Source organism: Heterodontus francisci, unplaced genomic scaffold, assembly GCF_036365525.1.
Source record: "Heterodontus francisci isolate sHetFra1 unplaced genomic scaffold, sHetFra1.hap1 HAP1_SCAFFOLD_241, whole genome shotgun sequence".
Lineage (NCBI taxonomy): Eukaryota > Metazoa > Chordata > Chondrichthyes > Heterodontiformes > Heterodontidae > Heterodontus > Heterodontus francisci.
In genome coordinates, this window is record NW_027142246.1 from 1,972,179 (window position 1) to 1,997,436 (window position 25,258).

The 25,258-nt window shown below is 40.6% G+C and overlaps 7 non-coding genes across 7 annotated transcripts; all 7 read right to left on the bottom strand.

Annotated features, from left to right (window-relative positions):
* Positions 1 to 3,477: 3,477 nt before the first annotated feature.
* On the bottom strand, positions 3,478 to 3,549 carry trnag-ucc (transfer RNA glycine (anticodon UCC)). The gene has a single exon. It is a non-coding gene; the product is annotated as a tRNA-Gly (tRNA).
* A 2,007-nt stretch (positions 3,550 to 5,556) lies between these two features.
* Positions 5,557 to 5,628, bottom strand: trnag-ucc (transfer RNA glycine (anticodon UCC)). Its single transcript has one exon. It is a non-coding gene; the product is annotated as a tRNA-Gly (tRNA).
* A 4,097-nt stretch (positions 5,629 to 9,725) lies between these two features.
* Positions 9,726 to 9,797, bottom strand: trnag-ucc (transfer RNA glycine (anticodon UCC)). Its single transcript has one exon. It is a non-coding gene; the product is annotated as a tRNA-Gly (tRNA).
* A 2,010-nt stretch (positions 9,798 to 11,807) lies between these two features.
* trnar-ucu (transfer RNA arginine (anticodon UCU)) lies at positions 11,808 to 11,879 on the bottom strand. The gene has a single exon. It is a non-coding gene; the product is annotated as a tRNA-Arg (tRNA).
* A 2,009-nt stretch (positions 11,880 to 13,888) lies between these two features.
* trnag-ucc (transfer RNA glycine (anticodon UCC)) lies at positions 13,889 to 13,960 on the bottom strand. Its single transcript has one exon. It is a non-coding gene; the product is annotated as a tRNA-Gly (tRNA).
* A 2,010-nt stretch (positions 13,961 to 15,970) lies between these two features.
* On the bottom strand, positions 15,971 to 16,042 carry trnag-ucc (transfer RNA glycine (anticodon UCC)). Its single transcript has one exon. It is a non-coding gene; the product is annotated as a tRNA-Gly (tRNA).
* A 2,011-nt stretch (positions 16,043 to 18,053) lies between these two features.
* On the bottom strand, positions 18,054 to 18,125 carry trnag-ucc (transfer RNA glycine (anticodon UCC)). The gene has a single exon. It is a non-coding gene; the product is annotated as a tRNA-Gly (tRNA).
* Positions 18,126 to 25,258: the final 7,133 nt, after the last annotated feature.

The following is a 25,258-nucleotide window of genomic DNA, read 5'->3' on the forward strand; positions in this document are numbered from 1 at the left end:
GATGGTAATAGATATTCAGTAACACACAACACACGTTCTTGTTTCTGTGCCTGCTGCGGCACAGACTTCGCTCCTTCTTCGACCCTTGCTGTATTTTCTTGACTGTATTCTATCTTCTCCTTTTGAAAACCAACGATCTTCTGTTGACCCCTGTCTAAGTGTGATGACGATGTCCTGTAACACCCTTTCTTTTATCCTTTTTGTGGTGCAAGGATGTTACCATATTAGTTTTGAATTGTTCTAAGTGTTCTAATTGGTCCAGGTTGACATCATTGTTTGACACTAGTTAGTTAATAGTTGAATCTACACACATTACAGATGCTTCCCGATTCTTTCTATTTTAGCAAAGATCATAAAGTTTACATTCTTTATGATCCCAGACATTTTTTCTTTAATTCTGCCTTTATCTCTTCTCTCTCCCTGCAAGGAGTGCTGGTGTCTGTCCCATTGTTCTCACACAAAGGTTTAAACAAAGTATAGCCTTGAAAACAAATTTCATAATAAAGCAAGCAACAGATCAAACAGATTTCAATATATTGATGTACAAAGCATATCATTAATCCTATTATTTTAGTTGTTCTTATTTGTCACAAACGTAAAATATGTCACGGTCCATCGCCCCCACATTGTGGATTCCCCTCCAGCTACATGACTTGCCTTTTTTTTCCTATGGCTACGTGCATCTTCCACACTGACACCACTCTCAACATGACATTTTGACGTAGTTCAGTGAAGATGACCGTCATGCTTTACAATCCAACCTTGACATTGCAGTTCTTGCATAAATGTAAGCCATGAAAATACTCTAAACTTTACACAGCGGTGAGCAGTGTTCAGGTGACACAGAAAATCTGGTGCGTTGGGCAGAGACAATCAGTTGATCTATCAAAGTCTCTTGATATGCTCCTATCTATACTACCTACAACACAACAATTCTTTTGTTATTGAAAAGCTTGGATAGATGGCTCTGGATTGTGTTATCTAAGTAAGTGGTTGTTCTCCTTACAGCAATGTGGATTGAGGGGAAATTTGATACAGGTGTAGGTAAGTTAGACAAGGAGAACCTGTTCCCATTAGTTGATGGTGCAAGGACTAGGAGACACAGATTGATGGTTTTGGGAAAGAGATGCAGGGAAATGTGAGGAAGCACTTTTTGTTATACCTGCTGCAACTGTCTGTCCACAAGTGTGGTGGAAGCAGAGACAATCAATGACTTCAATAGGAAATTGGAGAAACACTTGAAGGAAGCAAACTTGCTCCAGGGCGACGCTGATCAAGCAGGAGAATGAATCTGATTGGATGATGAGAATATTTTATCAACGACAATTCTGTCAAGGCTGTGAAACTTTTTCGTTTGTAAAATACTGCAACATAAAGTAAACCAGCAATTTAAGATTGCGTTGGCCGGGAATCAAACCCGGACCAACTGCTTGGAAGGCAGCTATGCTCACCACTATACCACTATCGCTTGCTGCAGTGCGCCTCTCCGGCGTTTTGATTAATAGAATGCTGTACAATGATTTCAACTTGTCGCTGAGCAATCCGTTCATGTTAATGAAAACACAATACTGTGAATGCTGGAAATCTGAAATAAAAACAGACAGTGCTGCAAATATTCTGATCAAAGGTCACTCACGTGAAACGTTATCCCTGCTTCTCTCCACACAGATGCTGCCAGACCTGCTGGGTATTTCCAGCATCTTGTTTTTATTTCAGATTTCCAGCATCCGCAGCATTTTGCTTTTCTTTTAGAATTTCGTAGTGAACTGATCCTTTTTGCTTACTGGGCAGAACTATGCAGTGAGGTGACGAAGAAAACTGTATGGAGAACAATGTTTTTAACGGGCCCACAATTTCGAAGTTTGAGGAGGACAAAATACATTGCAATGTATGCAAATAGTAAAGAGCTGTAAGTTTCAGGAAGATGTTACCTGAACAGAGGTGAGACAGAGAATACCCAACCCGTCTCACCTTTAGATTCCTGACCAAGATAGACCTACAAGGTACAAACTCAAGTTATGTGACCAAGTCAGAGAGTTTATTAGGCTTAACTAAGATGTACAAAGTTAATACTTAACGATGGTAATAGATATTCAGTAACACACAACACACGTTCTTGTTTCTGTGCCTGCTGCGGCACAGACTTCTCTCCTTCTTCGACCCTTGCTGTATTTTCTTGACTGTATTCTATCTTCTCCTTTTGAAAACCAACGATCTTCTGTTGACCCCTGTCTAAGTGTGATGACGATGTCCTGTAACACCCTTTCTTTTATCCTTTTTGTGGTGCAAGGATGTTACCATATTAGTTTTGAATTGTTCTAAGTGTTCTAATTGGTCCAGGTTGACATCATTGTTTGACACTAGTTAGTTAATAGTTGAATCTACACACATTACAGATGCTTCCCGATTCTTTCTATTTTAGCAAAGATCATAAAGTTTACATTCTTTATGATCCCAGACATTTTTTCTTTAATTCTGCCTTTATCTCTTCTCTCTCCCTGCAAGGAGTGCTGGTGTCTGTCCCATTGTTCTCACACAAAGGTTTAAACAAAGTATAGCCTTGAAAACAAATTTCATAATAAAGCAAGCAACAGATCAAACAGATTTCAATATATTGATGTACAAAGCATATCATTAATCCTATTATTTTAGTTGTTCTTATTTGTCACAAACGTAAAATATGTCACGGTCCATCGCCCCCACATTGTGGATTCCCCTCCAGCTACATGACTTGCCTTTTTTTTCCTATGGCTACGTGCATCTTCCACACTGACACCACTCTCAACATGACATTTTGACGTAGTTCAGTGAAGATGACCGTCATGCTTTACAATCCAACCTTGACATTGCAGTTCTTGCATAAATGTAAGCCATGAAAATACTCTAAACTTTACACAGCGGTGAGCAGTGTTCAGGTGATACAGAAAATCTGGTGCGTTGGGCAGAGACAATCAGTTGATCTATCAAAGTCTCTTGATGTTATGCTCCTATCTATACTACTTACAACACAACTATTCTTTTGTTATTGAAAAGCTTGGATAGATGGCTCTGGATTGTGTTATCTAAGTAAGTGGTTGTTCTCCATACAGCAATGTGGATTGAGGGGAAATTTGATACAGGTATAGGTAAGTTAGACAAGCAGAACCTGTTCCCATTATTTGATGGTACAAGGAATAGGAGACACAGATTGATAGTTTTGGGAAAGAGATGCAGGGAAATGTGAGGAAGCACTTTTTGTTATACCTGCTGCAACTATCTGTCCACAAGTGTGGTGGAAGCAAAGACAATCAATGATTTCAATAGGAAATTGGAGAAACACTTGAAGGAAACAAACTTGCTCCAGGGCGACGCTGATCAAGCAGGAGAATGAATCTGATTGGATGATGAGAATATTTTATCAACTTCAATTCTGTCAAGGATTTGAAACTTTATCGTTAGTAAAATACTGCAACATAACGTAAACACACAATTTAGGATTGCGATGGCCGGGAATCGAACCCGGGCCAACTGCTTGGAAGGCAGCTATGCTCACCACTATACCACCATCGCTTACTGTTCTGCATTGCTCCGGCGTTTTGATTAATAGAAAGTACAATGATTTCAACTTGCAGCTGAGCAGTCCGTTCATGTTCATAAAAACACAACACTGTGAATGCTGGAAATCTGAAATAAAAACAGACAGTGCTGCAAATATTCTGATCAAAGGTCACTCACCTGAAACGTTAACTCTGCTTCTCTCCACACAGATGCTGCCAGACCTGCTGAGTATTTCCAGCATTTCTTGTTTTTATTTCAGATTTCCAGCATCCGCAGTGTTTTGCTTTTATTTTAGAGTTACGTAGTGAACTGATCCTTTTTGCTTCCAGGGCAGAACTATGCAGTGAGGTGACGCAGAAAACTGTACGGAGAACAATGTTTTTAACGGGCCCACAATTTCGAAGTTTGAGGAGGACAAAATACATAGCAATGTATGCATATAGTAAAGAGCTGTAAGTTTCAGGTCGATGTTACCTGAACAAGGTGAGACAGCGAATCCCCAACACGTCTCACCTTTAGATTCCTGACCACGATAGACCTACAAGGTACAAACTCAAGTTATGTGACCAAGTCAGAGAGTTTATTAGGCTTAACTAAGATCTACAAAGTTAATACTTAACAATGGTAATAGATATGCAGCAACACACAACACCCGTTCTTGTTTCTGTGCTTGCTGCGGCACGGACTTCTCTCCTTCTTCATCCCTTGCTGTGTTTTCTTGACTGTATTCTATCTTCTCCTTTTAAGTACCAACGATCTTCTGTTGACCCCTGTCTAAGTGTGATGACGATGTCCTGTACCACCCTTTCTTTTATCCTTTTTGTGGTGCAAGGATGTTACCATATTAGTTTTGAATTGTTCTAAGTGTCCTAATTGGTCCAGGTTGACATCATTGTTTGACACTAGTTAGTTAATAGTTGAATCTACACACATTACAGATGCTTCCCGATTCTTTCTATTTTAGCAAAGATCCTAAAGGATACATTCTTGCTGATCCCAGACATTTTTTTCTTTAATTCTGACTTTATCTCTTCTCTCTCCCTGCAAGGAGTGCTGGTGTCTCTCCCATTGTTCTCACACAAAGGTTTAAACAAAGTATAGCCCTGAAAACAAATTTCATAATAAAGCAAGCAACAGATCAAACAGACTTCTCTCTATTGACGTGCAAAGCATATCACTAACCTATTATTTTAGTTGTTCTTATTTGTCACAAACGTAAAATATGTCACGGTCCATCGCCCCCACATTGTGGATCCCCCTCCAGCTAGATGACTTGCCTTTTTTTTCCTATGGCTACGTGCATCTTCCACACTGACACCACTCTCAACATGACATTTTGACGTAGTTCAGTGAAGATGACCGTCATGCTTTACAATCCAACCTTGACATTGCAGTTCTTGCATAAATGTAAGCCATGAAAATACTCTAAACTTTACACAGCGGTGAGCAGTGTTCAGGTGATACAGAAAATCTGGTGCGTTGGGCAGAGACAATCAGTTGATCTATCAAAGTCTCTTGATGTTATGCTCCTATCTATACTACTTACAACACAACTATTCTTTTGTTATTGAAAAGCTTGGATAGATGGCTCTGGATTGTGTTATCTAAGTAAGTGGTTGTTCTCCATACAGCAATGTTGATTGAGGGGAAATTTGATACAGGTATAGGTAAGTTAGACAAGGAGAACCTGTTCCCATTATTTGATGGTACAAGGACTAGGAGACACAGATTGATGGTTTTGGGAAAGAGATGCAGGGAAATGTGAGGAAGCACTTTTTGTTATACCTGCTGCAACTATCTGTCCACAAGTGTGGTGGAAGCAAAGACAATCAATGATTTCAATAGGAAATTGGAGAAACACTTGAAGGAAACAAACTTGCTCCAGGACGACGCTGATCAAGCAGGAGAATGAATCTGATTGGATGATGAGAATATTTTATCAACTTCAATTCTGTCAAGGCTTTGAAACTTTTTCGTTAGTAAAATACTGCAACATAAGGTAAACACACAATTTAGGATTGCGATGGCCGGGAATCGAACCCGGGCCAACTGCGTGGAAGGTAGCAATGCTCACCACTATACCACCATCGCTTACTGTTCTGCATCTCTCCGGCGTTTTGATTAATAGAAAGCTGTACAATGATTTCAACTTGCAGCTGAGCAGTCCGTTCATGTTCATAAAAACACAACACTGTGAATGCTGGAAATCTGAAATAAAAACAGACAGTGCTGCAAATATTCTGATCAAAGGTCACTCACCTGAAACGTTAACTATGCTTCTCTCTACACAGATGCTGCTAGACCTGCTGAGTATTTCCAGCATTTCTTGTTTTTATTTCAGATTTCCAGCATCCGCAGTGTTTTGCTTTTATTTTTGAGTTACGTAGTGAACTGATCCTTTTTGCTTCCAGGGCAGAACTATGCAGTGAGGTGACGCAGAAAACTGTACGGAGAACAATGTTTTTAACGGGCCCACAATTTCGAAGTTTGAGGAGGACAAAATACATAGCAATGTATGCATATAGTGAAGAGCTGTAAGTTTCAGGTCGATGTTACCTGAACAGAGGTGAGACAGCGAATCCCCAACACGTCTCACCTTCAGATTCCTGACCACGATAGACCTACAAGGTACAAACTCAAGTTATGTGACCAAGTCAGACAGTTTATTAGGCTTAACTAAGATGTACAAAGTTAATACTTAACAATGGTTATAGATATGTAGCAACAAACAACACCCGTTCTTGTTTCTGTGCTTGCTGCGGCATGGACTTCTCTCCTTCTTCATCCCTTGCTGTGTTTTCTTGACTGTATTCTATCTTCTCCTTTTAAGTACCAACGATCTTCTGTTGACCCCTGTCTAAATGTGATGACGATGTCCTGTAACACCCTTTCTTTTATCCTTTTTGTGGTGCAAGGATGTTACCATATTAGTTTTGAATTGTTCAAAGTGTCCTAATTGGTCCAGGTTGACATCATTGTTTGACACTAGTTAGTTAATAATTGAATCTTCGCACATTACAGATGCTTCCATATTCTTTCTATTTTAGCAAAGATCCTAAAGGTTAGATTCTTGCTGATCCCAGACATTTTTTTCTTTCATTCTGCCTTTATCTCTTCTCTCTCCCTGCAAGGAGTGCTGGTGTCTCTCCCATTGTTCTCACACAAAGGTTTAAACAAAGTATAGCCTTGAAAACAAATTTCATAATAAAGCAAGCAACAGATCAAACAGACTTCAATATATTGATGTAAAAAGCATATCATTAATCCTATTATTTTAGTTGTTCTTATTTGTCACAAACGTAAAATATGTCACGGTCCATCGCCCCCACATTGTGGATCCCCCTTCAGCTACATGAGTTGCCTTTTTCTTCATATCGCTACGTGCATCTTCCACACTGACACCACTCTCAACATGACATTTTGAAGTAGTTCAGTGAAGATGACCGTCATGCTTTACAATCCAACCTTGACATTGCAGTTCTTGCATAAATGTAAGCCATGAAAATACTCTAAACTTTACACAGCGGTGAGCAGTGTTCAGGTGATACAGAAAATCTGGTGCGTTGGGCAGAGACAATCAGTTGATCTATCAAAGTCTCTTGATGTCATGCTCCTATCTGGACTACTTACAACACAACTATTCTTTTGTTATTGAAAAGATTGGATAGATGGCTCTGGATTGTGTTATCTAAGTAAGTGGTTGTTCTCCTTACAGCAATGTGGATTGAGGGGAAATTTGATACAGGTGTAGGTAAGTCAGACAAGGAGAACCTGTTCCCATTATTTGATGGTACATGGACTAGGGGACACAGATTGATGGTCTTGGGAAAGAGATGCAGGGAAATGTGAGGAAGCACTTTTTGTTATACCTGCTGCAACTATCTGTCCACAAGTGTGGTGGAAGCAGAGACAATCAATGATTTCAATAGGAAATTGGAGAAACACTTGAAGGAAACAAACTTGCTCCAGGGCGACGCTGATCAAGCAGGAGAATGAATCTGATTGGATGATGAGAATATTTTATCAACTTCAATTCTGTCAAGGCTTTGAAATTTTTTCCTTTGCAAAATACTGCAACAGAAAGTAAACCTGCAATTTAACATTGCAATGGCCGGGAATCGAACCCGAGCCATCTGCTTGGAAGGCAGCTCCGCTCACCACTATACCACCATCGCTTACTGTTCTGCATCTCTCCGGCGTTTCGATTAATAGAATGCTGTACAATGATTTCAACTTGGAGCTGAGCAATCCGTTCATGTCAATAAAAACACAATACTGTGAATGCTGGAAATCTGAAATAAAAACAGACAGTGCTGCAAATATTCTGATCAAAGGTCACTCACCTGAAACGTTAACTCTGCTTCTCTCCACACAGATGCTGCCAGACCTGCTGAGTATTTCCAGCATTTCTTGTTTTTATTTCAGATTTCTAGCATCCGCAGCATTTTGCTTTTCTTTTAGAGTTTCGTAGTGAACTGATCCTTTTAGCTTACTGGGCAGAACTATGCAGTGAGGTGACGCAGAAAACTGTACGGAGAACAATGTTTTTAACGGGCCCACAATTTCGAAGTTTGAGGAGGACAAAATACATAGCAATGTATGCATATAGTAAAGAGCTGTAAGTTTCAGGTAGATGTTACCTGAACAGAGGTGAGACAGAGAATACCCAACCCGTCTCACCTTTAGATTCCTGACCAAGATAGACCTACAAGGTACAAACTCAAGTTATGTGACCAAGTCAGAGAGTTTATTAGGCTTAACTAAGATGTACAAAGTTAATACTTAACAATGGTGATAGATACGCAGCAACACACAACACCCGTTCTTGTTTCTGTGCTTGCTGCGGCACGGACTTCTCTCCTTCTTCATCCCTTGCTGTGTTTTATTGACTGTATTCTATCTTCTCCTTTTAAGTACCAACGATCTTCTGTTGACCCCTGTCTAAGTGTGATGACGATGTCCTGTAACACCCTTTCTTTTATCCTTTTTGTGGTGCAAGGATGTTACCATATTAGTTTTGAATTGTTCTAAGTGTCCTAATTGGTCCAGGTTGACATCATTGTTTGACACTAGTTAGTTAATAGTTGAATCTACACACATTACAGATGCTTCCCGATTCTTTCTATTTTAGCAAATATCCTAAAGGTTACAGTCTTGCTGATCCCAGACATTTTTTTCTTTAATTATGCCTTTATATCTTCTCTCTCCCTGCAAGGAGTACTGGTGTCTCTCCCATTGTTCTCACACAAAGGTTTAAACAAAGTATAGCCTTGAAAACAAATTTCATAATAAAGCAAGCAACAGATCAAACAGACTTCAAATCTATTTATGCACAACGCATATCATTAATCCTATTATTTTAGTTGTTCTTATTTGTCACAAACGTAAAATATGTCACGGTCCATCGCCCCCACATTGTGGATCCCCCTCCAGCTACATGACTTGCCTTTTTTTTCCTATGGCTACGTGCATATTCCACACTGACACCACTCTCGACATGACATTTTGACGTAGTCCAGTGAAGATGACCGTCATGCTTTACAATCCAACCTTGACATTGCAGTTCTTGCACAAATGTAAGCCATGAAAATACTCTAAACTTTACACAGCGGTGAGCAGTGTTCAGGTGATACAGAAAATCTGGTGCGTTGGGCAGAGACAATCAGTTGATCTATCAAAGTCTCTTGATGTTATGCTCCTATCTAGACTACTTACAACACAACTATTCTTCTGTTATTGAAAAGCTTGGATAGATGGCTCTGGATTGTGTTATCTAAGTAAGTGGTTGTTCTCCTGACAGCAATGTGGATTGAGGGGAAATTTAATACAGGTGTAGGTAAGTTAGACAAGGAGAACCTGTTCCCATTAGTTGATGGTACATGGACTAGGAGACACAGATTGATGGTTTTGGGAAAGAGATGCAGGAAAATGTGAGGAAGCATTTTTTGTCATACCTGCTGCAACTGTCTGTCCACAAGTGTGGTGGAAGCAGAGACAATCAATGATTTCAATAGGAAATTGGAGAAACACTTGAAGGAAGCAAACTTGCTCCAGGGCGACGCTGATCAAGCAGGAGAATGAATCTGATTGGATGATGAGAATATTTTATCAACTTCAATTCTGTCAAGGCTTTGATATTTTTTCCTTTGCAAAATACTGCAACAGAAAGTAAACCTGCAATTTAAGATTGCGATGGCCGGGAATCGAACCCGGGTCAACTGCTTGGAAGGCAGCTATGCTCACCACTATACCACCATCGCTGACTGCGCTACATCACTCCGGCGTTTTGATTAATAGAATGCTGTACAATGATTTCAACTTGGAGCTGAGCAATCCGTTCATGTTTATAAAAACACAACACTGTGAATGCTGGAAATCTGAAATAAAACCAGACAGTGCTGCAAATATTCTGATCAAAGGTCACTCACCTGAAACGTTAACTCTGCTTCTCTCTACACAGATGCTGCCAGACCTGCTGAGTATTTCCAGCATTTCTTGTTTTTATTTAAGATTTCCAGCATCCGCAGCATTTTGCTTTTGATTTAGAGTTTCGTAGTGAACTGATCCTTTTTGCTTACTGGGCAGAACTATGCAGTGAGGTGACACAGAAAACTGTACGGAGAACAATGTTTTTAACGGGCCCACAATTTCGAAGTTTGAGGAGGACAAAATACATTGCAATGTATGCATATAGTAAAGAGCTGTAAGTTTCAGGGAGATGTTACCTGAACAGAGGTGAGACAGAGAATACCCAACCCGTCTCATCTTTAGATTCCTGACCAAGATAGACCTACAAGGTACAAACTCAAGTTATATGACCAAGTCAGAGAGTTTATTAGGCTTAACTAAGATGTACAAAGTTAATACTTAACAATGGTAATAGATATGCAGCAACACACAACACCCGTTCTTGTTTCTGTGCTTGCTGCGGCACGGACTTCTCTCCTTCTTCATCCCTTGCTGAGTTTTCTTGACAGTATTCTATCATCTCCTTTTAAGTACCAACGATCTTCTGTTGACCCCTGTCTAAGTGTGATGACGATGTCCTGTAACACCCTTTCTTTTATCCTTTTTGTGGTGCAAGGATGTTACCATATTAGTTTTGAATTGTTCTAAGTGTCCTAATTGGTCCAGGTTGACATCATTGTTTGACACTAGTTAGTTAATAGTTGAATCTACACACATTACAGATGCTTCCCGATACTTTCTATTTTAGCAAATATCCTAAAGGTTACAGTCTTGCTGATCCCAGACATTTTTTTCTTTAATTATGCCTTTATATCTTCTCTCTCCCTGCAAGGAGTGCTGGTGTCTCTCCCATTGTTCTCACACAAAGGTTTAAACAAAGTATAGCCTTGAAAACAAATTTCATAATAAAGCAAGCAACAGATCAAACAGACTTCAATATATTGATGTACAAAGCATATCATTAATCCTATTATTTTAGTTGTTCTTATTTGTCACAAACGTAAAATATGTCACGGTCCATCGCCCCCACATTGTGGATCCCCCTCCAGCTACATGACTGCCTTTTTTTCCTATGGCTACGTGCATCTTCCACACTGACACCACTCTCAACATGACATTTTGACGTAGTTCAGTGAAGATGACCGTCATGCTTTACAATCCAACCTTGACATTGCAGTTCTTGCATAAATGTAAGCCATGAAAATACTCTAAACTTTACACAGCGGTGAGCAGTGTTCAGGTGATACAGAAAATCTGGTGCGTTGGGCAGAGACAATCAGTTGATCTATCAAAGTCTCTTGATGTTATGCTCCTATCTAGACTACTTACAACACAACTATTCTTCTGTTATTGAAAAGCTTGGATAGATGGCTCTGGATTGTGTTATCTAAGTAAGTGGTTGTTCTCCTGACAGCAATGTGGATTGAGGGGAAATTTTATACAGGTGTAGGTAAGTTAGACAAGGAGAACCTGTTCCCATTAGTTGATGGTACATGGACTAGGAGACACAGATTGATGGTTTTGGGAAAGAGATGCAGGTAAATGTGAGGAAGCATTTTTTGTCATACCTGCTGCAACTGTCTGTCCACAAGTGTGGTGGAAGCAGAGACAATCAATGATTTCAATAGGAAATTGGAGAAACACTTGAAGGAAGCAAACTTGCTCCAGGGCGACGCTGATAAAGCAGGAGAATGAATCTGATTGGATGATGAGAATATTTTATCAACTTCAATTCTGTCAAGGCTTTGAAATTTTTTCATTTGCAAAATACTGCAACAGAAAGTAAACCAGCAATTTAAGATTGCGATGGCCGGGAATCGAACCCAGGTCAACTGCTTAGAAGGCAGCTATGCTCACCACTATCCCACCATCGCTGACTGCGCTGCATCACTCCGGCGTTTTGATTAATAGAATGCTGTACAATGATTTCAACTTGGAGCTGAGCAATCCGTTCATGTTAATAAAAACACAACACTGTGAATGCTGGAAATCTGAAATAAAACCAGACAGTGCTGCAAATATTCTGATCAAAGGTCACTCACCTGAAACGTTAACTCTGTTTCTCTCGACACAGATGCTGCCAGACCTGCTGAGTATTTCCAGCATTTCTTGTTTTTATTTCAGATTTCCAGCATCCGCAGCATTTTGCTTTTGATTTAGAGTTTCGTAGTGAACTGATCCTTTTTGCTTACTGGGCAGAACTATGCAGTGAGGTGACACAGAAAATTGTACGGAGAACAATGTTTTTAACGGGCCCACAATTTCGAAGTTTGAGGAGGACAAAATACATTGCAATGTATGCATATAGTAAAGAGCTGTAAGTTTCAGGTAGATGTTACCTGAACAGAGGTGAGACAGAGAATACCCAACCCGTCTCACCTTTAGATTCCTGACCAAGATAGACCTACAAGGTACAAACTCAAGTTATGTGACCAAGTCAGAGAGTTTATTAGGCTTAACTAAGATCTACAAAGTTAATACTTAACAATGGTAATAGATATGCAGCAACACACAACACCCGTTCTTGTTTCTGTGCTTGCTGCGGCACGGACTTCTCTCCTTCTTCATCCCTTGCTGAGTTTTCTTGACAGTATTCTATCATCTCCTTCTAAGTACCAACTATCTTCTGTTGACCCCTGTCTAAGTGTGATGACGATGTCCTGGAATACCCTTTCTTTTATCCTTTTTGTGGTGCAAGGATGTTACCATATAAGTTTTGAATTGTTCTAAGTTTTCTAATTGGTCCAGGTTGACATCATTGTTTGACACTAGTTAGTTAATAGTTGAATCTACACACATTACAGATGCTTCCCGATTCTTTCTATTATAGCAAAGATCCTAAAGTTTACATTCTTGCTGATCCCAGACATTTTTTCTTTAATTCTGCCTTTATCTCTTCTCTCTCCCTGCAAGGAGTGCTGGTGTCTCTCCCATTGTTCTCACACAAAGGTTTAAACAAAGTATAGCCTTGAAAACAAATTTCATAATAAAGCAAGCAACAGATCAAACAGACTTCAATGTATTGATGTACAAAGCATATCATTAATCCTATTATTTTAGTTGTTCTTATTTGTCACAAACGTAAAATATGTCACGGTCCATCGCCCCCACATTGTGGATCCCCCTCCAGCTACATGACTGCCTTTTTTTCCTATGGCTACGTGCATCTTCCACACTGACACCACTCTCAACATGACATTTTGACGTAGTTCAGTGAAGATGACCGTCATGCTTTACAATCCAACCTTGACATTGCAGTACTTGCATAAATGTAAGCCATGAAAATACTCTAAACTTTACACAGCGGTGAGCAGTGTTCAGGTGATACAGAAAATCTGGTGCGTTGGGCAGAGACAATCAGTTGATCTATCAAAGTCTCTTGATGTTATGCTCCTATATAGACTACTTACAACACAACTACTCTTCTGTTATTGAAAAGCTTGGATAGATGGCTCTGGATTGTGTTATCTAAGTAAGAGGTTGTTCTCCTGACAGCAATGTGGATTGAGGGGAAATTTAATACAGGTGTAGGTAAGTTAGACAAGGAGAACCTGTTCCCATTAGTTGATGGTACATGGACTAGGAGACACAGATTGATGGTTTTGGGAAAGAGATGCAGGAAAATGTGAGGAAGCATTTTTTGTCATACCTGCTGCAACTGTCTGTCCACAAGTGTGGTGGAAGCAGAGACAATCAATGATTTCAATAGGAAATTGGAGAAACACTTGAAGGAAGCAAACTTGCTCCAGGGCGACGCTGATCAAGCAGGAGAATGAATCTGATTGGATGATGAGAATATTTTATCAACTTCAATTCTGTCAAGGCTTTGATATTTTTTCCTTTGCAAAATACTGCAGCAGAAAGTAAACCTGCAATTTAAGATTGCGATGGCCGGGAATCGAACCCGGGTCAACTGCTTGGAAGGCAGCTATGCTCACCACTATACCACCATCGCTGACTGCGCTACATCACTCCGGCGTTTTGATTAATAGAATGCTGTACAATGATTTCAACTTGGAGCTGAGCAATCCGTTCATGTTTATAAAAACACAACACTGTGAATGCTGGAAATCTGAAATAAAACCAGACAGTGCTGCAAATATTCTGATCAAAGGTCACTCACCTGAAACGTTAACTCTGCTTCTCTCTACACAGATGCTGCCAGACCTGCTGAGTATTTCCAGCATTTCTTGTTTTTATTTCAGATTTCCAGCATCCGCAGCATTTTGCTTTTGATTTAGAGTTTCGTAGTGAACTGATCCTTTTTGCTTACTGGGCAGAACTATGCAGTGAGGTGACACAGAAAACTGTACGGAGAACAATGTTTTTAACTGGCCCACAATTTCGAAGTTTGAGGAGGACAAAATACATTGCAATGTATGCATATAGTAAAGAGCTGTAAGTTTCAGGTAGATGTTACCTGAACAGAGGTGAGACAGAGAATACCCAACCCGTCTCACCTTTAGATTCCTGACCAAGATAGACCTACAAGGTACAAACTCAAGTTATGTGACCAAGTCAGAGAGTTTATTAGGCTTAACTAAGATGTACAAAGTTAATACTTAACAATGGTAATAGATATGCAGCAACACACAACACCCGTTCTTGTTTCTGTGCTTGCTGCGGCACGGACTTCTCTCCTTCTTCATCCCTTGCTGTGTTTTATTGACTGTATTCCATCTTCTCCTTTTAAGTACCAACGATCTTCTGTTGACCCCTGTCTAAGTGTGATGACGATGTCCTGTAACACCCTTTCTTTTATCCTTTTTGTGGTGCAAGGATGTTACCATATTAGTTTTGAATTGTTCTAAGTGTCCTAATTGGTCCAGGTTGACATCATTGTTTGACACTAGTTAGTTAATAGTTGAATCTACACACATTACAGATGCTTCCCGATTCTTTCTATTTTAGCAAATATCCGAAAGGTTACAGTCTTGCTGATCCCAGACATTTTTTTCTTTAATTCTGCCTTGATCTCTTCTCTCTCCCTGCAAGGAGTGCTGGTGTCTCTCCCATTGTTCTCACACAAAGGTTTAAACAAAGTATAGCCTTGAAAACAAATTTCATAATAAAGCAAGCAACAGATCAAACAGACTTCAATATATTGATGGACAAAGCATATCATTAATCCTATTATTTTAGTTGTTCTTATTTGTCACAAACGTAAAATATGTCACGGTCCATCGCCCCCACATTGTGGATCCCCCTCCAGCTACATGACTGCCTTTTTTTCCTATGGCTACGTGCATCTTCCACACTGACACCACTCTCAACATGACATTTTGACGTACTTCAGTGAAGATGACCGTCATGCTTTACAATCCAACCATGACATTGCAGTTCTTGCATAAATGTAAGCCATGAAAATACTCTAAACTTTACACAGCGGTGAGCAGTGTTCAGGTGATACAGAAAATCTATTGCGTTGGGCAGAGACAATCAGTTGATCTATCAAAGTCTCTTGATGTTATGCTCCTATCTAGACTACTTACAACACAACTATTCTTCTGTTATTGAAAAGCTTGGATAGATGGCTCTGGATTGTGTTATCTAAGTAAGTGGTTGTTCTCCTGACAGCAATGTGGATTGAGGGGAAATTTTATACAGGTGTAGGTAAGTTAGACAAGGAGAACCTGTTCCCATTAGTTGATGGTACATGGACTAGGAGACACAGATTGATGGTTTTGGGAAAGAGATGCAGGTAAATGTGAGGAAGCATTTTTTGTCATACCTGCTGCAACTGTCTGTCCACAAGTGTGGTGGAAGCAGAGACAATCAATGATTTCAATAGGAAATTGGAGAAACACTTGAAGGAAGCAAACTTGCTCCAGGGCGACGCTGATAAAGCAGGAGAATGAATCTGATTGGATGATGAGAATATTTTATCAACTTCAATTCTGTCAAGGCTTTGAAATTTTTTCCTTTGCAAAATACTGCAACAGAAAGTAAACCTGCAATTTAAGATTGCGATGGCCGGGAATCGAACCCGGGTCAACTGCTTGGAAGGCAGCTATGCTCACCACTATACCACCATCGCTGACTGCGCTACACGACTCCGGCGTTTTGATTAATAGAATGCTGTACAATGATTTCAACTTGGAGCTGAGCAATCCGTTCATGTTAATAAAAACACAACACTGTGAATGCTGGAAATCTGAAATAAAACCAGACAGTGCTGCAAATATTCTGATCAAAGGTCACTCACCTGAAACGTTAACTCTGTTTCTCTCGACACAGATGCTGCCAGACCTGCTGAGTATTTCCAGCATTTCTTGTTTTTATTTCAGATTTCCAGCATCCGCAGCATTTTGCTTTTGATTTAGAGTTTCGTAGTGAACTGATCCTTTTTGCTTACTGGGCAGAACTATGCAGTGAGGTGACACAGAAAACTGTACGGAGAACAATGTTTTTAACTGGCCCACAATTTCGAAGTTTGAGGAGGACAAAATACATTGCAATGTATGCATATAGTAAAGAGCTGTAAGTTTCAGGTAGATGTTACCTGAACAGAGGTGAGACAGAGAATACCCAACCCGTCTCACCTTTAGATTCCTGACCAAGATAGACCTACAAGGTACAAACTCAAGTTATGTGACCAAGTCAGAGAGTTTATTAGGCTTAACTAAGATGTACAAAGCTAATACTTAACAATGGTAATAGATATGCAGCAACACACAACACCTGTTCTTGTTTCTGTGCTTGCTGCGGCACGGACTTCTCTCCTTCTTCATCCCTTGCTGAGTTTTCTTGACAGTATTCTATCATCTCCTTTTAAGTACCAACTATCTTCTGTTGACCCCTGTCTAAGTGTGATGACGATTTCCTGGAATACCCTTTCTTTTATCCTTTTTGTGGTGCAAGGATGTTACCATATAAGTTTTGAATTGTTCTAAGTTTTCTAATTGGTCCAGGTTGACATCATTGTTCGACACTAGTTAGTTAATAGTTGAATCTACACACATTACAGATGCTTCCCGATTCTTTCTATTTTAGCAAAGATCCTAAAGTTTACATTCTTGCTGATCCCAGACATTTTTTTCTTTAATTCTGCCTTTATCTCTTCTCTCTCCCTGCAAGGAGTGCTGGTGTCTCTCCCATTGTTCTCACACAAAGGTTTAAACAAAGTATAGCCTTGAAAACAAATTTCATAATAAAGCAAGCAACAGATCAAACAGACTTCAATATATTGATGTACAAAGCATATCATTAATCCTATTATTTTAGTTGTTCTTATTTGTCACAAACGTAAAATATGTCACGGTCCATCGCCCCCACATTGTGGATCCCCCTCCAGCTACATGACTTGCCTTTTTTTCCTATGGCTACGTGCATCTTCCACACTGACACCACTCTCAACATGACATTTTGACGTAGTTCAGTGAAGATGACCGTCATGCTTTACAATCCAACCTTGACATTGCAGTTCTTGCATAAATGTAAGCCATTAAAATACTCTAAACTTTACACAGCGGTGAGCAGTGTTCAGGTGATACAGAAAATCTGGTGCGTTGGGCAGAGACAATCAGTTGATCTATCAAAGTCTCTTGATGTTATGCTCCTATCTAGACTTCTTACAACACAACAATTCTTTTGTTATTGAAAAGCTTGGATAGATGGCTCTGGATTGTGTTATCTAAGTAAGTGGTTGTTCTCCTTGCAGCAATGTGGATTGAGGGGAAATTTGATACAGGTGTAGGTAAGTTAGACAACGAGAACCTGTTCCCATTAGTTGATGGTACAAGGACTAGGAGACACAGATTGATGGTTTTGGGAAAGAGATGCAGGGAAATGTGAGGAAGCACGTTTTGTTTTTCCGGCTGCAACAGTCTGTCCACAAGTGTGGTGGAAGCAGAGACAATCAATGATTTCAATAGGAAATTGGAGAAACACTTGAAGGAAGCAAACTTGCTCCGAGGCGACGCTGATCAAGCAGGAGAATGTATCTGATTGGATGATGAGAATATTTTATCAACTTCAATTCTGTCAAGGCTTTGAAATTTTTTCCTTTGCAAAATACTGCAACATAAAGTAAACCTGCAATTTAAGATTGCGATGGCCGGGAATCGAACACGGGACAACTGCTTGGAAGGCAGCTATGCTCACCACTACGCCACCATCGCTTACTACGCTGCATCACTCCGGCGTTTTGATTAATAGAATGCTGTACAATGATTTCAACTTGGAGCTGAGCAATCCGTTCATGTTAATAAAAACACAACATTGTGAATGCTGGAAATCTGAAATAAAAACAGACAGTGCTGCAAATATTCTGATCAAAGGTCACTCACCTGAAACGTTAACTCTGCTTCTCTCGACACAGATGCTGCCAGACCTGCTGAGTATTTCCAGCATTTCTTGTTTTTATTTCAGATTTCCAGCATCCGCAGCATTTTGCTTTTCTTTTAGAGTTTCGTAGTGAACTGATCCTTTTTGCTTACTGGGCAGAACCATGCAGTGAGGTGACGCAGAAAACTGTACGGAGAAAAATGATTTTAACGGGCCCACAATTTCGAAGTTTGAGGAGGACAAAATACATAGCAATGCATGCATATAGTAAAGAGCTGTCAGTTTCAGGTAGATGTTACCTGAACAGAGGTGAGACAGAGAATACCCAACCCATCTCATCTTTAGATTCCTGACCAAGATAGACCGACAAGGTACAAACTCAAGTTATGTGACCAAGTCAGAGAGTTTATTAGGCTTAACTAAGATCTACAAAGTTAATACTTAACAATGGTAATAGATATGCAGCAACACACAACACCCGTTCTTGTTTCTGTGCTTGCTGCGGCACGGACTTCTCTCCTTCTTCATCCCTTGCTGTGTTGTCTTGACTGTATTCTACCTTCTCCTTTGAAGTACCAACGATCTTCTGTTGACCCCTGTCTAAGTGTGATGACGATGCTCCTATCTATACTACTTACAACACTACTATTCTTTTGTTATTGAAAAGCTTGGATAGATGGCTCTGGATTGTGTTATCTAAGTAAGTGGTTGTTCTCCTTACAGCAATGTGGATTGAGGGGAAATTTGATACAGGTGTAGGTAAGTCAGACAAGGAGAACCTGTTCCCATTATTTGATGGTACATGGACTAGGAGACACAGATTGATGGTCTTGGGAAAGAGATGCCGGGAAATGTGAGGAAGCACTTTTTGTTACACCTGCTGCATCTCTCTGTCCACAAGTGTGTTGGAAGCAGAGACAATCAATGATTTCAAAAGGAAATTGGAGAAACACTTGAAGGAAACAAACTTGCTGCAGGGCGACGCCGATCAAGCAGGAGAATGAATCTGATTGGATGATGAAAATATTTTATCAACTTCTATTCTGTAATGGCTTTGACATTTTTTTCCTTTGTAAAATACTGCAACATAAATTTGACCTGCGATTGGACATTGCGGTGACCAAGCACAACAGCTCCTTGCAGATCTCCACAATGTACAAAAATAAAGCACCAAGCACATCGGCTCTTTTAACATCCACTGACAGCCTCTCTGAAAGAATCGATTTACTGCAGTTATTTGAATACCAACTGCTCACATTTCAGCTGAAGGTAACTTCGAGATCTCCGACAGGAACGTTCATATATCGGTTCGATCATTGCGTCACTTGTTAATGCCCTGCCTTAAAATAACTACCGGCCAACGATCTGTATTGTACCTGTTAGTTCATGGCATGTGAATGTTGATTTTCCTCTGCACCAGTCAATTCCTGGTATGTGAATGTTGATTTTACTCTGTACCTGTCAGTTCATGGCATGTGAATGTTGATTTTACTCTGCACCTGTTAGTTCCTGGTATGTGTATGTTGATTTTACACTGCACCTTTCAGTTCCTGGTATGTGAATGTTGATTTTACTCTGCACCTATCAGTTCCTGGTATGTGAATGTTGATTTTACTCTGCACCTGTCAGTTCCTGGTATGTCAATGTTGATTTTACTCTGCACCTGTCAGTTTTTGGTATGTGAATGTTGATTTTACTCTGTACCTGTCAGTTCCTGGTATGTGTATGTTGATTTTACTCTGCACCTGTCAATTCCTGGTATGTGACTGTTGATTTTGCTCTGCAGTTGTCAGTTCCTGGTATGTGAATGTTGATTTTACTCTGCACCTGTCAGTTCCTGGTATGTGAATGTTGATTTTACTCTGCACCTGTCAGTTCCTGGTATGTGAATGTTGATTTTACTCTGCACCTGTCAGTTCCTGGTATGTGAATGTTGATTTTACTCTGCACCTGTCAGTTCCTGGTATGTGTATGTTGATTTTACTCTGCACCTGTCAGTTCCTGGTATGTGAATGTTGATTTTACTCTGCACCTGTCAGTTCCTGGTATGTGAATGTTGATTTTACTCTGCACCTGTCAGTTCCTGGTATGTGTATGTTGATTTTACTCTGCACCTTTCAGTTCCTGGTATGTGAATGTTGATTTTACTCTGCACCTGTCAGTTCCTGGTATGTGAATGTTGATTTTATTCTGCACCTGTCAGTTTTTGGTATGTGAATGTTGATTTTACTCTGTACCTGTCAGTTCCTGGTATGTGAATGTTGATTTTACTCTGCACCTGTCAATTCCTGGTATGTGACTGTTGATTTTGCTCTGCAGTTGTCAGTTCCTGGTATGTGAATGTTGATTTTGCTCTGCACCTGTCAGTTCCTGGTATGTGTATGTTGATTTTACTCTGCACCTGTCAGTTCCTGGTATGTGAATGTTGATTTTACTCTGCACCTGTCAGTTCCTGGTATGTGAATGTTGATTTTACTCTGCACCTGTCAGTTCCTGGTATGTGAATGTTGATTTTACTCTGCACCTGTCAGTTCCTGGTATGTGAATGTTGATTTTACTCTGCACCTGTCAGTTCCTGGTATGTGTATGTTGATTTTACTCTGCACCTGTCAGTTCCTGGTATGTGAATGTTGATTTTACTCTGCACCTGTCAGTTCCTGGTATGTGAATGTTGATTTTACTCTGTACCTGTTAGTTCCTGGTATGTAAATGTTGATTTTCCTCTGCACCTGTCAATTCCTGGTCTGTGACTGTTGATTTTGCTCTGCACCTGTCAGTTCCTGGTCTGTGAATGTTGATTTTACTCTGTACCTGTCAATTCCTGGTGTGTGAATGTTGGTTTTACTCTGTGCCTGTCAATTCCTGGTATGTGAATGTTAACTTTACTCTGCACCTGTCAGTTCCTGGTATGTGAATGTTGATTTTACTCTGCACCTGTCAGTTCCTAGCATGTGAATGTTGATTTTGCTCTGCACCTTTCAGTTCCTGGTATGTGAATGTTGATTTTACTCTGCACCTGTCAGTTCCTGGTATGTGAATGTTGGTTTTACTCTGTACCTGTCAATTCCTGGTATGTGAATGTTGATTTTACTCTGCACCTTTCAGTTCCTAGCATGTGAATGTTGATTTTGCTCTGTACCTGTCAGTTCCTGGTATGTGAATGTTGATTTTACTCTGCACCTGTCAATTCCTGGTATGTGAATGTTGATTTTGCTCTGCACCTGTCAGTTACTGGTATGTGAATGTTGATTTTACTCTGTACCTGTCACTTCCTGGTATGTGAATGTTGGTTTTACTCTGTACCTGTCAGTTCCTGGTATGTGAATGTTGATTTTGCTCTGCACCTGTCAGTTCCTGGTATGTGAATGTTGATTTTACTCTGTACCTGTCAGTTCCTGGTATGTGAATGTTGATTTTACACTGTACCTGTCAGTTCCTGGGATGTGAATGTTGATTTTACTCTGTACCTGTCAGTTTCTGGTGTGTACACGTTGATTTTACTCTGTATCTGTCAGTTCCTGGTATGTGAAGGTTGATTTTACTCTGTATCTGTCAGTTTGTGCAATGAGAGGGGTCAATAGAAGATCGTTAGCACTTAGAAGGAGAAGGTAGAACACAGTCAAGAAAACACAGCAAAGGAAGAAGAAGGAGAGAAGTCCGTGCCGCAGCAAGCACAGAAACAAGAATGGGTGTTGTGTTTTACTGAATATCTATTGCCTTGTTAAGTATTAACTTTGTGCATCTTAGTTAAACCTAATAAACTCTCTGACTTGGTCACATAACTTGAGTTTGTAACTTGTCGGTCTATCTTGGTCATGAATCTAAAGGTGCGATGGCTTGGGTATTCTCTGTCTCATTTCTGTTCAGGTAACATCTACCTGAAACTTACAGCTCTTTACTATTTGCATACATTGCTATGTATTTTGTCCTCCTCAAACGTCGACATTGTGGGCCCGATAAAAACATTGTTCTTCGCACAGTTTTCTGCGTCAGTCCACTGCATAGTTCTGCCCCAGTAAGCAAAAAGTATCAGTTCACGACTAAACTCTAAAATAAAAGCAAAATACTGCGGATGCTGGAAATCTGAAATAAAAACAAGAAATGCTGGAAAAACTCAGCAGGTCTGGCAGCATCTGTGGAGAGAGAAGCAGAGTTAACATTTCAGGTCGGTGACCCTACTTCAGAACGAGCAAATATTTGAATTGTAAAAGGTTATAAGCAAGTAAAGCGGGGGTGGGGCAAGAGATAACAAAGGAGAAGGTGTAAATAAGACACGGTCACGGAATAGCCTCCTATCCTTTAACCAACTACAATCTCAGGATACCAGTGTCAATTTTAACATGCATTTCTATTCTCCATGTAAGTCTGTTATTCACTACTTGATTGAATGCCTTTGGAAGAGCATATATCCAATAATTACTGTGCTACCTTCAGTAACTTCAACCACAAGAATTCAATCATGTTAGTCGCACATGATTTGCCCTGAGCAAATCCGTACTGGTTGTCCTTTATTAACTCACCACTGTTGTCAAAAATAATGGTCTTTGTTACCAGATTTTTCCTTCCCCTGGTTCTGCCTGGTTGTAATCATGGTGATAGGGTGGATATGGGATATTTTGTACAAATCACTGTCATCATTATTTCAATGATTGTCTCTGCAAACCTTTGAATTGTATTGATCAAAAGCAAATTAATGGTAACGTGTGTGACACTGAGATTGGAAGATGGACGGAATAAAGCGGAGGAAGGGGTGAGGGGGCGGCTCCTAAACTGTCCAAACGGATCTCGTCGAAGTGTAAAAGTGAATCCGAGTGTTTGAGGGATGAAAGTTAAACATCTGATAGTCTCTGCTTAATGTCATCAAAATGAATCTCTTAGTGATTGAAAATATATCTGAATGGCCTTGTCCTGCGAATCTGCAGAGAGTCCAACAGGTAAAAGTGGTTCAGTGAGAAATACAGCATTTCTTCATAATCTGGCCCTGTTTGAGTTTGGAAATAATAGTATGTCATCGAGAGACTAGTTTACATTTTTCTATCTTGAGTAAGTCTTTACCCAAATAGAACAGGATCTCTGTCAATGTGTTACATTATATAAACATCACAGGACACTTCCCCTCCCTATTCTATCTCCCTGCTCTCGATCTCCTCCCCATCCAGTTCATTATTGTTGCTGATCATTATATTGGCCTATTTATTCTCTTCCATCTCAGACAGTCTCTCGCGATCAGGGATGACTTTTTTCCACTCCAGTTTGATGGGTTCTGAAATGGCTGATAAGTCCAATGCATGATCTGCAGACCCTGTCATATCAGAGTCAGATGGTGCTGGAAGGGTCAGGTAAATGACTGCATCGGAGGTGTGATGCTCCCTTCGCTGTCTTCGCTGCCTCGAGTTCGCCTTTGCATGTTCCTGATAAATATCCCTGAAGTATAAAATGTCTTCCCAAATGGGGGATGATTTGAGGACATCTCTGAAGTGTTTCTCCTGTCCTCCTGGGGTTCTCCTACCATGACCAAGTTCTGAGTAGAACAGCTGCTTCGGGATATTGGATTTGCAGGTTCTTGGAGAGGCGCCTATTCATGGTAAGTGAAAGACTAACACTGACTGTCTGAACACATGTCAGTTGCTGTCTGAGAGTGAGAGGTACTGGAACACTTTCCCTCACATAATGTACCAGATACAGTGAGGAAAGATGGAGTGGACAAGCCTCTGTCTTTCTCCAGTACTGAATTATAGTGAGTTGGATGTTTAGTCAGTCCCGAACTGTCTTTGTTGGGTGAGTAGGCAACGGAATCGAGACCATTTCCCGTCCCTGTGTGACTGTCACTCAAACTGCCCTGTGTGTGCAGGATCAACCCTGAGTCCCTCTATCCAGCTCTGTCTGTTATATCTGGAAAAATGCTGAACCTTTCACTTGTTGATCTGCTCAAACCGAGTTCAAGACCCAAGTAGTGAACAGAATGTCTCATTAATTGTTTGAATAATACAATGATTGAACAGCAGGTTATGATCGACTCAGCCAAAGTTTAGAAAAATTCCTATCCATAAATCTTTCAAAATGGCGTGTGAGGATCTCCTGGCTCCGTGTGTTTAAGGGATACAGGACTGGACATCCGCAACTGAGCCCTGAAAATTCACAGCAATGACTGTGTACATGAGGACATTTAACAAAGTGGAGCTGAAACTCTGGGACGGGCTCTATTGTCACTGTGTTTGTGTGTCCGGAATAATCGCGGCAGCTCCGTGTCACTCTTGTTTAGAATGAAACGATGAAGATCGCCATTCGGTATTACTCACATTGACCTCGGGTTTCACTCCGCTTAGACAAACCTTTGCTGGCTGAAATGAATTCTACAAGGTCCCAGCAAACACACCGACTCCCTCCGTCCTCCCATGTTTCTGTCGGACTGTTTTGAGAGGGGGGTCTCAATAATAACAAACACCCTGCAGGGAGAGACGGCAATTTGAACATCTAAATGGGATCAGCTCACGGCTTTCTAGGTTATAGATTCCCTCCACCCCTCCCCACCCTCCCTCCACCCTAACCCCATGTTCAGTTTCATTGTTCACACATTGATGAGGGTGAAATGGGGAAAGTTCCCATTGCTTTTTGTTGCAGAGAGCTGCGCACGCGCGATATAACACCGCCCACTGTGACGTCATCATGAGGAGAAGAGCGCATGTGCTCCCGTGCCCCCAACACTGTCTCTGAGCGTCATTCAGTGAGTGAGCGGAAGATTGTTTAAATCAGCTGCGAATGGAGACATCCGGGTCCCGGGGTAAGTGAACAAACAACATCTGCTTCCAGCAGCAACACCAGGTTTGGGGAGCGAGTCTGGAGATGTGTTCAGAGATTAACATTGAATAGTGGGGAAGTTCAGCGGGAGTCGGGGACTGTGTGGAGTGTGCACTGGAGGCCTGGATACCCGACTCCAACCCGAGCGGGACCCGAGCACATGTGTCCG